Below are 14,941 nucleotides of genomic sequence, written 5' to 3'. Positions count from 1 at the left end.
CTCATATTCACATGTTCAGAACATTCTTTTCTCTTCCCTCCCTCCCTCCTTCCCTTCCTGCCTTTCTTTCTTTCTTTCTTTCTTTCTTTCTTTCTTTCTTTCTTTCTTTCTTTCTTTCTTTCTTTCTTCTTTCTTTTTCTTGGGACCTTCTACCAAGCGTTCCTTTTATCCCTTTTCTTCCTAACTGGCAATTGCCTTCTTCTATTTTGAGTCAATAGTAGTGCAGGCAAGAAAATGGCAGGGAAATAATCCAAATTATAGAGGTATTTTTCCCCCTAAAAATACCTTAGCTTACTTATTACTGGAATCAAGTCAAGCTGTTCACCACACAACACACCAATTAAGTTGAAAAACCTCTTGAGTGAAGAAGGTGACTATTCTAAAAGCCAGCTAGGCCAGAAGACAGGGGACTCTTGTCCAAATTCTATCTTTCCAGAAAGCTGATTTAGAAGTGGACTACATGGGTAGCCGATGGATGCTCCCAGACTGGTGGATGCCTTCTCACAGTGGTTGGGCTGGAGGATATACATCTGATCCTGGATAACCTAGGCAGGGTTTTAGTTCTGTAAATCTCAAGAACAAAGCTCCTGATTTCTTCAAGCTATTCTTGCCCCTGATTGGCTTGACCATGCGGAGTTCCTAACATATTACACAATAGACGAGCCAGAGAGGGTAACTGCCTTGAGACCCACTTGCTGATTGCCAAACTTGGGGCGATGAAAGCAAGCATATTTCACCCGATTACTGAGGGAGAACAGAGAATCCAGCGTGAGATCTGGTCTTGATGCTTGACTTTACACTTATCTTTAAATCTAACACATTTGTGCTCTCATGCTTTTCTAAGTCAAGGACCAAATCACACATAACATTCTTCCATTACGCTGGTGAGAAGTATGCTGCCTATTTCCTCCAAGTGCTATAATCAGCTCCCTGAAGTCGAGGTTATTAACTGTGATATATCATACCCATGCCCCGATGCTGGCTTGTTTCTAATTCTTCCAATAACTCAGTAAAATATATATTTTCATTGTCTTCTTATAGAAAAATACATTGAGGCTAAGAAAGTGACATATAGGCCAGGTCACACTGCAACAAAAGGTACCAAATACAGTGACTTGAACAGGTGTAGGCTTATTTGCTCAAACTACAACAGAGATAGGCAGAAGGTCCAGGGTAGTAAGCAATTCCACTTCACAGAGTTATAATGCACACAATACTTCTGTTTGGCTACTGCGCCATGTACACATAGCTGACCCCACCACCACACATCCTGTGGGCAGGGAGGAATGAGAGGACGAAGGATGGGCAGTTTCTTTTAAAGAAAATGATGCACAGATTTTTTTTCTTCTCACTTCCTATTGTCCAGATGCCACAAGTAACTTCAAAGGAAGCCAAAAACTGTGACCTCTAGCTCCATAGCCTAAGTCAAATGAGTGTTGTATAGGTGTGATGATAATCCTGTTACTAGAAGAAGGACACCATGGATGTGGCGGATCACAGACATTTCTGTCACTGTATCCAACGTGTGGTGCTCCCTTCCTAATTCTACGCCGTGTGCCACAGTTCATATTTCTTCTTGTAGACTAATTCAGTGTTGCTGGGAAGGGTTTTCTGGGAAGCTTTAGCTGTTCTTCAACTCTTCATCATTTTCTTGCTGCTTGGAAGACAAACGTGGTTACAGCTTCAAGATCTGTATCAGATCATGAGTACTGAGCAGCAGGCAGGCCATGGGCTGAAGATTGTGGGGCACACAGGAAGGAGGAAGCCAGAAGTTTCATGAACAAGGAACCATCACACCAATCCTAAGCTGCCTGTCAGTCTTCTTTATCTTTTAATTAATTATTCATTATGTGTATGTGTGTATTGCCTGTATGTGAGTAAGTGTACTCATGTCATGCAATACCCTTGGAGGTCAGAAGAAGGTGTCAGATGTCCCTGGTACTGGAGTTATGGACAGTTGTTAGCTGCCACATGGGTGCTGGGAATCTAACTGGGGTCCTCTACAAGAACAGCCAGTGCTCTTAACCATTGAGCCATTTCTCCAGCCCCATTACTCTTCTTTATTTTAAGGGAGAAATGAGCTTCTATTTATGATCTTCAACCAAATCTCATTCTCAACTAATTCCAAGTTCAATTAAGTTGAGCTTCGAACTGGGACCTATCTTAATGTGCCTTTTGGAGTTGAGAGTCTTCAATTCATTACAAACTCCCAATATGCCTTCAGTTCATTAAGAATGCTAAAGCTACCTGTCTCTCTCGGATATCACAAGGTCTTTTGATGCTCTGACTAAATTCCTCACTTTTTAAGGTCAAATTTCATTGCTCTGGTCCGTAGTTTTGACATTTAAAAAAAAAAAAAGGATTATATGGTTTCCTAAATCATTCATCTGACGTGGGATCATCCATCTGACCTGGGAATTCTATCTGGCTGATTACTAAATTTATGTTAAAAGAGAGCACCCAGGAGATTGAGAGTTGAGAGCACTCGCTGCTCTTGGCAGAGGACCTGGGTTCAGTTCCCAGCTCCCACACAGTGCCTAACAACAACCTGTAACTTCAGTTCCAGGGACTCTGACACTCTCTTCTGGGCCCCACAGGCATTTCATGACACCCAGAGTTTCAAGGTGAGGTAGGATTCAGAACATGGAACATTTATGACTGACATGCAAAATTCAGTAGAAAGAGGAGAGGACAGTGGGCCACCTGGAGGCAGAATCCCATACCTCTGACATGTGGGTATGAAGACAGTCCTTCAAAAGGAACGACTCCTGTATGATGATTGTCATTCCAGTGACAGAGTACCTGTCATAGGTAAAGACAGGAAGAGAAATGTGCAGAGACATCTGTCCACCCAGGTCTGAAGTTGGGGTGAGGCTGTTGGTTGCAGCAAGTGTTGATTTGTTGACACCCATCTCACAGCAGATCTCAGAAGTGATAACCTTTTAGAGAAGGGTCAATGCACCTGGCAGCTGTCGGCAAAGCACCCAGGCCTCGCTGGGTGGTTGTGGGGAACAGCGTAGTTTCTAGGCAGAGAAGGGATAGAGTGAGAGAGGGAAAGGGACAGCCAGGGAGACTTGTGAGTTGCTGACTGCTTCTTCCTGTTCAGGCTGTCAAACCTGGTCTCTATGTGAAAGCAATGAATGACACTGCCATGTTTTACACAAATGGAGTCCTCAAGGAGTGCAAAGACTCAGGTAAGATGCTCACGGAGGGGTCAGAGCTTACTTGAGTATATGGACAGAGCTGTAGGCTTATGTCAAGAAGTTCCATACTGCTGGGATGGAGTGGGGTCTGTGGCAAAGAACTTAGTGGATTACAATCTGGACCTCCCTCCACTAGGCTCACCTCGCACCAAATTCTCACTCATTCAGGATCAGATGACTACTTTCCCTTTAGTGCTTTTGCACAAATTAAAGGGAGAGCATTGCACATGTTCTAAAACATGTATCCAGTGATGACAGTTCACAGTGGTCCAGTAGGCAGTGGCCCCAAGTCATTCTCTGCAACTAAACCCCAAACTAGCCCATCCCCCAAGCCAGCTGCAAAGGAGGAGCCAGCTCTGCTGGAACTGGAAGGCAAGAAGTGGAGAGTGGTGAGCTGAAAGGACATGGTCACGGGAATTGGGGTATAGGAACAGGGCGGTTAACAGAGTTCAGGTCCATGAGTGTAGGGTTCCGGTTTGGGATGACTCTCTTTTTAAAATATTGTTTGATATTATTATTTTTATTTTATGTATATGTATTGCCTGCATGTATGCAAGTACACCGGTGGCCCTGTCATGCAATGCCAGTGGAGGTCAGAAGAGCGTAGGATCCCCTGGAACTTCAGTTACAGATGGTCATAAGTTGCCATGTGGGTGCTGGGATTCGAACCCAGGTCCTCTGCAAGAGCATCCAGTGCCCTTAACCACTAAGCTATCTCTCCACCTGCTGTGACCCACTGTTTTTGTTGGTGTATGCTTCATGGTAAGAATCTTTGGGTCACTGACAACACTGAGCTGAAGCAGGTAGCTTACACACACAAGTGTGTCAACACAACATTGCAAATCAAGGGCAAAATTAACTCCATTACAGTAAATAGGTGTGAGAAACTTGCTCTGCTCTTTGATGATATAGTGGACATTTGGAAATAATCGATAGTAGGGATATAAATGTTCAGGTGATTGGAAAAGCGTCAATGATTTCATTAACAAAACAGAAGGCAGCTATGCTTACCTGAACAAAAATTCCCTGGATTGTGAGATTGTGCCCAATTTTCTAAAAGGAGTGACCTCATCCCTGCAGGGGGCAGTGGCTTTATGGAATCCCTGAGCAGTTTAAGGCTCTGTGGAATGGGCAGAAGTTGGTCACCACGGCGACGGAACGGCGACGGAAATTGCTCGATAAGCGAAGTGCCAGTGATTCCTGTGCCCTCTTCAGTCCATGGGATAAATCTGTATCAAGACGGTTCTTCTTCTAGATCTCCTCTACCTTTCTGCTCTTAAACTGCTTCTCTGCTCTGAGAAGCCCAGCTACCTGCCTTCACTGAATATACCTCAGGCTGAGATTTGGGGTGGGACAGCAGGGCAGTGGATCTTCGGCAGGAAGGTGCAGCTTCTCCCCATCTGCGCAGCTGCACTGCCAGTCCGTTCTTAAGGAGCTGCAGGCCCAGACCGGGGCACTGACACGGTCAGCTTTGGGGGTCGTTCTGCCAACAAACAGTCCTTTGGGAAAGACAGTCTTGGGAATGAAGAGCTCAGAATGCACACTTAATCTTTTCCTAAGAGTGAGCGTGGTGGGAGCAGGAGCTGGTGTGGCTCCAAAGGGTTTTTCTAACCAAACTAATTTTTTGCGATTGACAAGGGAGCCCAGGGTTGCACTGGACCCAAGGCTAAGGCCTGGCTATCCCGCATCCCAAGCAGATTCGATTCCTAAAAGTATTCCTTCATTCAGCATTCCATCCAGGGTCCCCCTCAACCATGAGCTAGGAGGCTGTGCACTCCAGCTGCAGTAGCAGTCAGTACCCTGGTCTCTAACCCTTTTCCTCTGGGCTGCCTGCCTAGCACCTTCCTGTGGGGACAACCTAGAAAAGTAAAAAACAAGGAAAAGCAACACAGCATTCCAAGGAATCTGGTCTTCTTCCTCCCTGCCGGGGTCCTGTTAAGGTCTCCTTAAGGTCTCCACAGCCTCCTCCTCAGTGTAGGCCTGAGCAGAGGACTAACACCTCCACCTCAGGCCGTTTAGAGCGCCATTTACTGAACAATCTTGTACAGTATTGCTATTGTAAATTCCAGTTCTCGCCTCTAGGACACGTGACCAAGTATGCAATTTTTAAATTAGATTTATTTATTTATTTATCTATTTATTTATTTATTTATTATTTATTGGTCTTTTTGAGACAGGGTCTCCCTGTGGCCCCAGCTGGCCTGGAACTCACTATGTAGACCAGGCTGGCCTTGAACTCACAGAGATCCACCTGTTTCTTCCTCCCAAGCGCTGGGATTAAAGGTGTGCACCACCACGTCTGGCTTATTATTTTTATTTTTTTTGTGTGTGTATGAGTATACTGCCTGCCTATAAACGCACCTATGTTGTGCAATGCCCTCGGAGGTCAGAAGAGGGAATCAGATCCCCTGGAACTAGGGGAACTGGAATCACGGACAACCATGTGGGTGCTAGGATTTGAACCAGGGTCCTCTGCAAGAGTAGCCAGTGCTCTTAACAGCTGAGTCATCTCTCCAGCCCCAAAACATTCAATTTTTAATTTGAGGAAGGTTGAGAAGAGATTGTCCTGTGACCTCTACCCATTTCCAAAGGCTATTGGAGACAAACCTTTATGTACTTAAAATTATATGAAAAAAAGAGGGCTGGCAAGATAGCTCAGTGGTTAAAGACACTTACCATTCAACCTGACAACCTGAATTTGATCCCCCGGTAGAAGGAGAGAACCAACACCCACAAAAATTGTCCTGTGACCACTACACACACAGTGACATATGTATTTGAGCATAAGGCACATGTGAGAGCACACACACATACACACTTATACACATGCAAACATATAAATGTACACACATATACACAGAAACATACATACACTAAACAAATCAATAAATATAAAATTTTTAAATTATATTCCAAATTGAATAAAGTTAATACCAAAAAGGAAGAGAAAATAATTACCAAGATGTTACTAGTAGATATTTTTAAATAAAAAATATAGTATCGCTAACGCTTTCAATGTGATTTACATCAAATATCTATATATTTTAATATTTTATTATTATTTTATGTGTATCAGTGTATTGCCTACGTGTAGGGGCACCCATGTCACATAATGCCTGCAGAGGTCAGAAGAGGGTGTTGGATCCCCTGGAACTGGAGTAATGGATGGTTGCTAGATGCCATGCGGGTGCTGAGAATTTAACCAGGGTCCTCTGCAAGAGCAGCCAGTGCTCTTAACCACTGAGCCATCTCTCTAGTCCCCAAATATCTATATTTTAATCAGTCATTTTTTTACACAGGTCAGGCTTGGTAGCAATTGCCTTTACTCACTGAGTCATCTCACCGACCACTGTTTTTGCTGCTGTTGTTGATGTTTTTGAGACAGGGTCTCCCGGTAGCCCCAGCTGGCCTGGAACTGGTTATGTAGACCAGGTTGACCCAGATCTCACAGAGATCCATTTGCCTCTGCCTCCTAAGCACTGGGGAGGAGATTAAAGGTGTATGCTGCCATGCCTGGCTTTGACCACATTTTTGTCAACTTAAATTGCAATAGTGTGACATCCTAAGTTATCAACACATATCCAAGCAGCCACCACATGTGGAAATGGTAGGCATGATACATTGTCCTTGAGAGGGTTTGTCTAGATGGGCAAATACACAAGACATATATTTGTGGGAACACAGCAAGGGGTCCAGGGTCTAACATGCATACAAACCAAACATGGCACTGGACTTTCACAAAAAGAAAAGGCTTTATTCTAGGGTCAACTTAGAAAGAGGCCAAGAGCTGTAAAAATAAGGTAATAAAAGAAAAACTTGACTCTATCATGAAGAAATTTCTAGCATATGAGAGGGGAGAAGCCACACACCGACTACACAGTGAGAAGTGGGGGTTTCGGGTTCGTTTGCTCTGGTATGGGTGGTCATCTGGTCTTCAGGGGTCACTTGTCTCTTACTGAGGAGAGTTATTCCATTTGTTGAAAGCCATTGGCTGGAGTTGTCCGATTCTGCACATGTTCATTCTTGAAAAGCTGGTTACAGCCTGCACTTGGTGGATTCTGGAGACCTTTCCCCCAAAGAGAAATTAAGAACTTGTTGTTTAAGGAACGTGTCTGGGTGTGCCTAGCACATGTCTCTCCTTCTATGGCCTTTGCTCTTACTAGCTCCAGAATATGGGACTGGGGGATTGTTTTATGTGTGTGTGCCTATGCCTGATCTAGAACTCATACATGTTAGGCAAGTTCTCTGCCACTGAACTACATACACCCTCAGCCCAGACAGGAAGTTTATTTTATTTGGTTGTCTGATTTTTTACATTTTAATTGAATTTTTGTGAATTTTGTACAATATATCTTCATCATATTTAGATTCCTCTCATCTGCACCTCCCTTTACTAACCTCCCACCTTATTTTGGCATATATACATATACACACACACACACACACACACACACACACATATATATTTTAAGGCCTATAGAGTCAGGTTTTTTGTCCCCAAATGCTGTTGGTGTGGGTTCATCCACTGGTACCTGGTCAACCAATTAAGAGTCTCACCCTTAGAGGAGACTGAATCTTCCTTTCCCAGCAGCCATAGTTTGCCAATACCTCCTTAGATAGGGTTGGGGTTTCTTACCCACTTCCCCACATCTATGCTGGGATTTTTTCTGGCTCAAGCTTACATGGGACTTGACTTGCCACGCTGTTACTATTGTTAGGAATTCATATGAGTAACTTCCCAGCTGTCTGAAAAATTCTGTTTCCTTGTGGTCATCCACCACCTCTGACTCTTACAATCTTTCTGTCCCCTCTTCCACAATGATCCCTGAGCCTTGGGAGGCAGAAGTTTGATACAGGCATCCTGTTTAGGGATAAGTAGTCTACAGCCTCTTGTTCTCTGCATGTTGGTCAGTTGTGATTTTCTACATTAATCACCATCTGATTGTGTGAGGAAGCTTCTCTGTTGAGAGTTGAGAGATGCATTAATCAAGGCAGATATATGTTTGTCTGGTTTTGAGAAAGGGTTTCATGCAACCCAGGCTGACCTGAAACTTAGTACGTATCTAAGGATGACCTTGAACTCCTGATCCTCCTGCCTCTACCTCCCTAGGGCTAAAATTACAGGTGTGCACCACAAAGCTTGACTGAAATGAAATTATTAGTCCGATTGGCTGGAACCCAGGTAACCTTTTTCTATACTCACACTTTGTTGTTTACTTTTAATTAATTAATTAAAATTTATTTAATTTATTATTTATTTATTTATTTTGGTCTTTTTGAGACAGGGTCTCTCTGTAACTCCAGCTGGCCTGGAACTTGCTATGTAGACCAGGCTGGCCTTGAACTCAAGATCTGCCTCCAGAATACTGGGATTAAAGGAGTGAGTCACCATGCCTGGCTATTTTAGAATTTTTAAATTACCTGTCTGTGTGGTTCTTGTTCATAACAAGCAATTATCCATTTCTCTGAGGACATGAACTGGGTATTTGCCAATTCAATTCAATTTTGACACTTTACTTGACAGGAGGATTAGATCCCACAAGTTAGGGGTCAGCTCCCAAGATGGTACCCTCTTCAGATGCCAGTCACCTCCTGTCCTCCTGACTCACTGACTGTAAATTGAGTCATATGACATATGACCTTATCATTAGGTTTGGTAACCAGCAAGAATGGTTCACTGAACTCAGGGAAACACTTTATTAACATTTACTAGTTTATTACAAAGGATCAAATTCAGGTACAACCAAAGGGGAGAGATGCATGGGTCTGGGGCATGAAACTTCCATGCCGTGTCCCAGTCCTTGATGTGTTCACTAACTCGGAGCTCTGGGAACACTGAGGAGGGGGTTTTGTGTATAGATTCCAGGCTGAAGCATTAAGAGCCTGGTTTACCACAACTGCTTTCTCCCTTCTATGAGAGGCCAACACTGTTATAGACACTGAACCACTCCATCAGCCTGGGTCCTGATGTAAACACAACCAGAGAATAGTCAAGCTGCCATGGACATTGTTGTAAGCTATCTTCAGATCACCTATTATAGAAGCCAAGCCTAACTTATCCTGCCTGAACATTTACCATATAGCCATTGGTACCAACATCATTGTTTGTCCTCCCAATATCTATCCTCCTTTCATTCCTCCCAAGAGAATCCTGGTTTTTCTGAACTTAAATTTTTTAAATTTATTTTTAGGTGTATGAGTGTTCTATATGCATATATGTTGGTACACCCAGGTTGTGGTGCCAGAAGAGGGTGTTGGAACCCCTGGAACTGGGTTATAGATGGTTGTTAGCTGCCATGTGGGTGCTGGGAACAAAACTTGGGTCCTCTACAAGAGCAGCCAGTGCTTTTAATGACTGAGCCAGCTCTCCAGCCCTGAGAACCCCATTTTTGTTGTTAATATTGCTTTTTGATTCAGGATCTCACTGTGTAGCATTGGCTGGCCTAGAACTTGCAATGTAGACCAGGCTGGTCTGGCTCTCACAGACATCTGCCTGCCTCTGCCTTCCTAGTGCTGGGATTAAAGGTGTGTGCCATCACGCCCAGCTGAGCACCCCAGTTTTATCCCATTATCCTCCTACCTCATTATGGTGTGTCCTTAGGGAGAGGCATTCCATTCCCAGAAACAAGGGGAAGGGGTGAATTAGCATTAATGTAAGTCCTATATGATGGTTTCTTTTTTTTTCCTGCTATGAAGCTAAAGTTATCTGAGCAAGCCACATCTATATTAAAAAATTCTGAAAATTCGCTGACCTCAGTAGAGCAGAACATCATGACTGTAGAGAAATAAAATGTTGCAGGTTGGAAGCCAACATTTTCTTGGGCTCTCTTAGGCCTTTTAGAAAAATAATCCTTAACCTTTAACCTTTTTATCTGACCTAAAATCCTTTTGACTCTTAGGTAAACCTTCAGGATTTTTTTTGTTTTGTTTTGTTTTGTCTTTTTAAGACAGGGTCTCCCTGTAGCCCCAGCTGTCCTGGAACTCACTATGTAGACCAGGCTGGCCTGGAACTCACAGAGATCCGCCTGCTTCTGCCTCCCGAGTGCTGGAATTAAAGGCATGCACCACCACACCTGGCTAAGGAATGTATTTTTAAACTGCACAAACCTTTGGCCTCCAGTAACCAACATGGTATAATGTTGAAATCTATAAAAAATTTCCCCACTCTGCTGTAGCTCACTTTCCTAGAACCCACCCCACCAATAATGTAATAATCTATGATCTTCTTTGTTCTGTGGTTAGAAAAGTTTATGAAACTTCTCAGGTAGAAAATGTCATTCAAGGTAACTTGAATCTGCATTCCCTGGCTTCGATTACTCATATTTGGCTCCAAACAGTTTTCTTATTTCCTTTAAAGCAGAGGTGTTATTTTATGTTGACACTAATGATGGGTTGAGATGTAGGAAGTCAGCTCCAAAGCTTCTGAGAAAGGTTTTCTTTGCTGATAAAAAGACACATGGAAAGAATTACTGTCTACTTGAGCTGGGTGCTTTGTATATGTGACCACAGCACTGTGGTAGCTATTTTGTATTAGGAAGGGTATTATCCTAAGGATATCAGAGTGGAAATATGGTGAAAATATGGGTCCCTGGTTTTGCTGAGATGCTAAATGAACTAACTTTGGAGCTGACTTATGCCCGGTTTTCTTTTTATATGAGAAAATACATCATTCTTTTTAAGACAGTTGAATCTGGAATGGAGGTTTTAGCTTTAGGGACATTGACGGGACAAGCAGAAACAGCATCCTTTCATAGTGCTGAAGCTCAGGAGATGGCAGGGCTAAATTTGAATGTGGAAGTCATCTATAAAGAAATGGTACATAAATAATATGCATTATTTGGCATTACTACAACAAAATACCTGAGCAGGATATGGTGGTGCATGCCTTTAATTCTGGCACTTGGGAGGCAGAGGCAGGTGGATCTCTATGATTCAAAGCCAGCCTGGTCTACCTGGTGAGTTCCAGGCCAACTGGAGCTAACAGGGGCATCCTGTCTCAAAAAGACAAACAAAACAAAAAACCCCAAAATACTCTAGCTAATCAACTTATAAAACAGAAAACCTTATTTTCATCATAGTTGTAGAAGTATCGGTCCATGGTTTGTGGCCTGTTTCTTTGGGGCCTATGGCAAGACAGTGCGGATATCACAGTGGAAACACTTGGCAGGAAAAGCTGCTCTTGGCTCAGGGCAGCCAGGAAACAGAGGAAGGAGCTGAAGTCCCAGTGTTCCCTGCTTCCAATGACCTAACTTCTTCCACTAGGATCCATATCTTAGAGGTTCTACCAGGCCCACATAGCTTCACAGACTGATGATCAAGACCTTAAGACTGGTGTTCTAGGGGTACACTAATTCATGGCATAATATATCTTAGAAAATGGTCATATATCTGGGGAAGCTACTTCTGTGCTTGAGGCTCTGTGACATTATGACAAAACATCAGACCCATGATTGAACATGCCGCAGTTCCAGTTATTTTAAAAGATTCTGAGCTTTGCGGTTGGTGCAGCTTAGTACCTCATTCCAAGAGTTTTACATGGTAGTCACAAGGATGTTAGGTCAGTCACAGAGCCTGAAGGCAAATGGCTCTTAGAGGGACTAAGACAGCCCAAGATTACTTTGACTTCCAGCTACAACATTCCTCTGTCTGCATCAGCAGGGAATTCTACTTAGCCATGGTCAAGCAGTCAATGAGATCTTTAATGTGGATGCAGCTCCTTCTGAGAACTCTATCTCACTTTCTCCAGAATTATCTAAAAGATGATCAGAATCAGTTTGCTGGGATGACAACTTGCTAACAGCCTGTAATAGTCAGTGATGTTAAAAGCTTTGTATAACCCATTCTCAGAGACGTCAACCTGAAGCTGAATGTTTAAGCTGCATGCAAATCACTGCCAAGGTCCACATAACCAGGCTTGAATGGAGCAGCCTTTGAGGGTCCAGATGCTGTGTCTACCTTTCTCACAACCTCCCTCACTGAAGAGCATCTCTATGATTTCCTATTCCAGGATTGGTCACAGGTGGAACATAAAACCTATAGAAAGAGTTCTCTGTTTTGCTATAGCCCACCTAACCAATGTCCCCACCATTTCAATTATCAAAATTGATAATGATTTATCATCAACTGATTTATTGTCTTCTTTGTTCTATGACTACGCAAATTCATTTATCCTCTACCATGACAGACTGTCATTCAAGGTATGGTCACTCCAGGCTATGGTCACTCATATTTAGCTCAGAATAAACAAATTTCTCATGTCCTTGTAAAGCACAGTCATTTTTTTTATGCCAGCAACTATGGTCTAATGCTAGTAGACCGAGGTGAGAAAACACAGCCAGGTCTGTCCAGAGTCTTGTTGGGGCCCCAGTATAGCAAGTCCTCCTCCTGGGTATGGGTCAGGAGCCCTTCTGAAAGGAGTATCATATAACTGACTGACTTACTATCAGCCTAGGAAGGTCAGGGGATTGCTTTATGGCCCACACCTACATAGAGCAATAGGGGGGTGCTGTGGTGATTTTTTTTAGGATTTAAAGCTGGCTTTGGGGAAGAGGGGTTCTAGTTTTTATGACTTGCTTTGGGAAAATGAATTCTGGTTTCTATATCTCACCTTAGGGGAGAAAGGGTCATGGGAGAAAGAAGGGCAGGAGAAGGTCTGAAAGAAACTGTGCCTGAGTCAGCCTGCTTTCTTTCCATTCAGAATCCTTATTATGCCAAAGGACCAGACTTTGGGCTACTGTTTTCTGAGCCCTAACAATCTCCAATGGGTGATTCTGAGGAAGCTGTGAGAAACAAGGCTATACAAAATATGCCTAGCTTGCCTAGCACAGAGCCTTCAGTTCAATCCCTTGCACCCATAAAATCAGACATGACAGTCCATGTCTGCAATCCTAGCACTTTGGAAGTGGAGGCAGTAAGATCATAAGTTCAAAACCATCCTTAGCTACACAAGTGCAAGGCCAGTCTGGGCTACATGAGACACTGTCTTGAAAAAATAAAAATAAAAAATGTCATGGAACCTCAAGGAAATGGTCAAGCAAGACAGAAAATAGGGCCTCTGGCTTCCAGTGGGACTATGGTTAGACCACTCTGAAAATGCTAAATACAGAGCAGTAGGTTACTGTGAGGTCACTTTAAGAAAACACATTACAGCATGTTGGCCCACGCCTTTAATCCCAGCACTCATGAGGCAGAGGCAGGAAGATCTCTGTGAGATGGAGATCAGCCTGGTTTTCACAAAATTCCAGGTCAGCTGGGGCTACAGGAAGACACTCTCTCAAAACAACAACAACAAAAACCCCAAAACAACAAAAACCACACACATGAAAAAGCAACATTCTGGGACTCAGGAGAAGATATTTTTGCAACCTAAAATGATGTATGGAATTTTTGACATTCCATTTATACAGAACTTTTCTAAAGGGACACCTTAGTGGAAGTAATATTTATAGTGAGCCTACAGCTTCCCAGGTACACCTTATCCATTCATAGCTATTATTGCTACCTTGAAATTGTAAAACTACATTTACACACACACACACACACACACAGAGTTTTATTGCAAGATGGCTGAGTGTATAAAAATGTTACGCAACCCTTACAACCTGAGTTTGGAACTCAGAATTCCCCATAGAGAGAACAGACTTCCAAAAGTTGTCTCCCCCACCTCCATACATATGCTGTGGCATGCATGCACCTGTGCACACACATGTCATCATTAGTAATAATAATACTAGTAAAGATGCTTTAATAGTAAAGATGCTTTAATGATCTGGAAGAACAAGTGGCTAAGCTCAACCCTATAATTATTTAGAAATGAATAGCTGGGGGCCAGCGAGATGGCTCAGTGGGTAGAGGCACTTGCTCCCAAGCCTGATGACCTAGGTTCAATCCCTGAAACCCTCATGGTGGAAGGGGAGAACCACAGCTGTCCTCTGTCCTCCACAGGCAAGCCATGGTATGTATTCCTGTCCCAGAACAATAAATAATTTAAAATACAATAAAGATTTTTTTTTACACAAATGAATAGCTGGCTTCAAACATCCTCTAGGACCAAAGACAACATGTACAGATGACTCAGTTGTATGGCCTAGAGTAAGCGAGACAGGGAATGAGACAAGAAACAGATGCGCCTATGATCCTCCTAACCCAAATGGGGTCTTAAGACCTGCTTTTATAACATCAAGGTTATGACGGCCCAGAGCTGGTGTAAGCTAGGAGATGATGCCCAATTGTAAGGAAACGAGACCCTGAGAATTATCTAAATGAGAGGCTGCTAAAATCCAACTTCCTCCACCTCCCACCCCAGGCTACAAGCTAGGATCTGGGCGGAGGAATTTCTCTTCTGTGGCTAAGGTCCAACTGGGAGAACTGGCCGTGTGACCTTGCCAAGCCCCGAGTCTCCTTTGAGAGGTTCCGGCTGCCCTGCACCGGCTTTGCAGCAGTCCGGCGCCCCCAACCTGGAAAGCTCCCGGCCGCCCGGGGGGCGCGTCCTCTGCCCGGTGCGCTCCGCTGGGTTGGCGGTTCAGACGCTCTCCTCCCGGGAGCCGCCGGCCCCTCCCGCCCGGCGGCCCCACCCGGAGGAGCAGCCACGCCCACCAGTGGTCCAGCTCCGGCCAGCGATGCTTTCCCGGCTCCGCGCCATCCCCGCCCGCAGTCGCGGGCTTCCCCGGCCTCTAACCCCCCGGGCCCTGCAGCCCCGGCCGCTGCAGGCTCCGCAGCTCCGGGCCCTGGTCCCTCCC

General features: G+C 44.1%; 1 pseudogene; it reads left to right on the top strand.

Moving 5' to 3' along the window:
- Positions 1-3,442: 3,442 nt before the first annotated feature.
- Positions 3,443-4,458, top strand: LOC103736009 (annotated as a pseudogene).
- Positions 4,459-14,941: the final 10,483 nt, after the last annotated feature.

The sequence above is a fragment of the Nannospalax galili genome, unplaced genomic scaffold (genome assembly GCF_000622305.1).
Source record: "Nannospalax galili isolate Female #2095 unplaced genomic scaffold, S.galili_v1.0 scaffold577, whole genome shotgun sequence".
NCBI lineage: Eukaryota > Metazoa > Chordata > Mammalia > Rodentia > Spalacidae > Nannospalax > Nannospalax galili.
The sequence above is the reverse complement of the archived record's forward strand: the minus strand, read 5'-3'. Positions and strand labels throughout refer to the sequence as shown.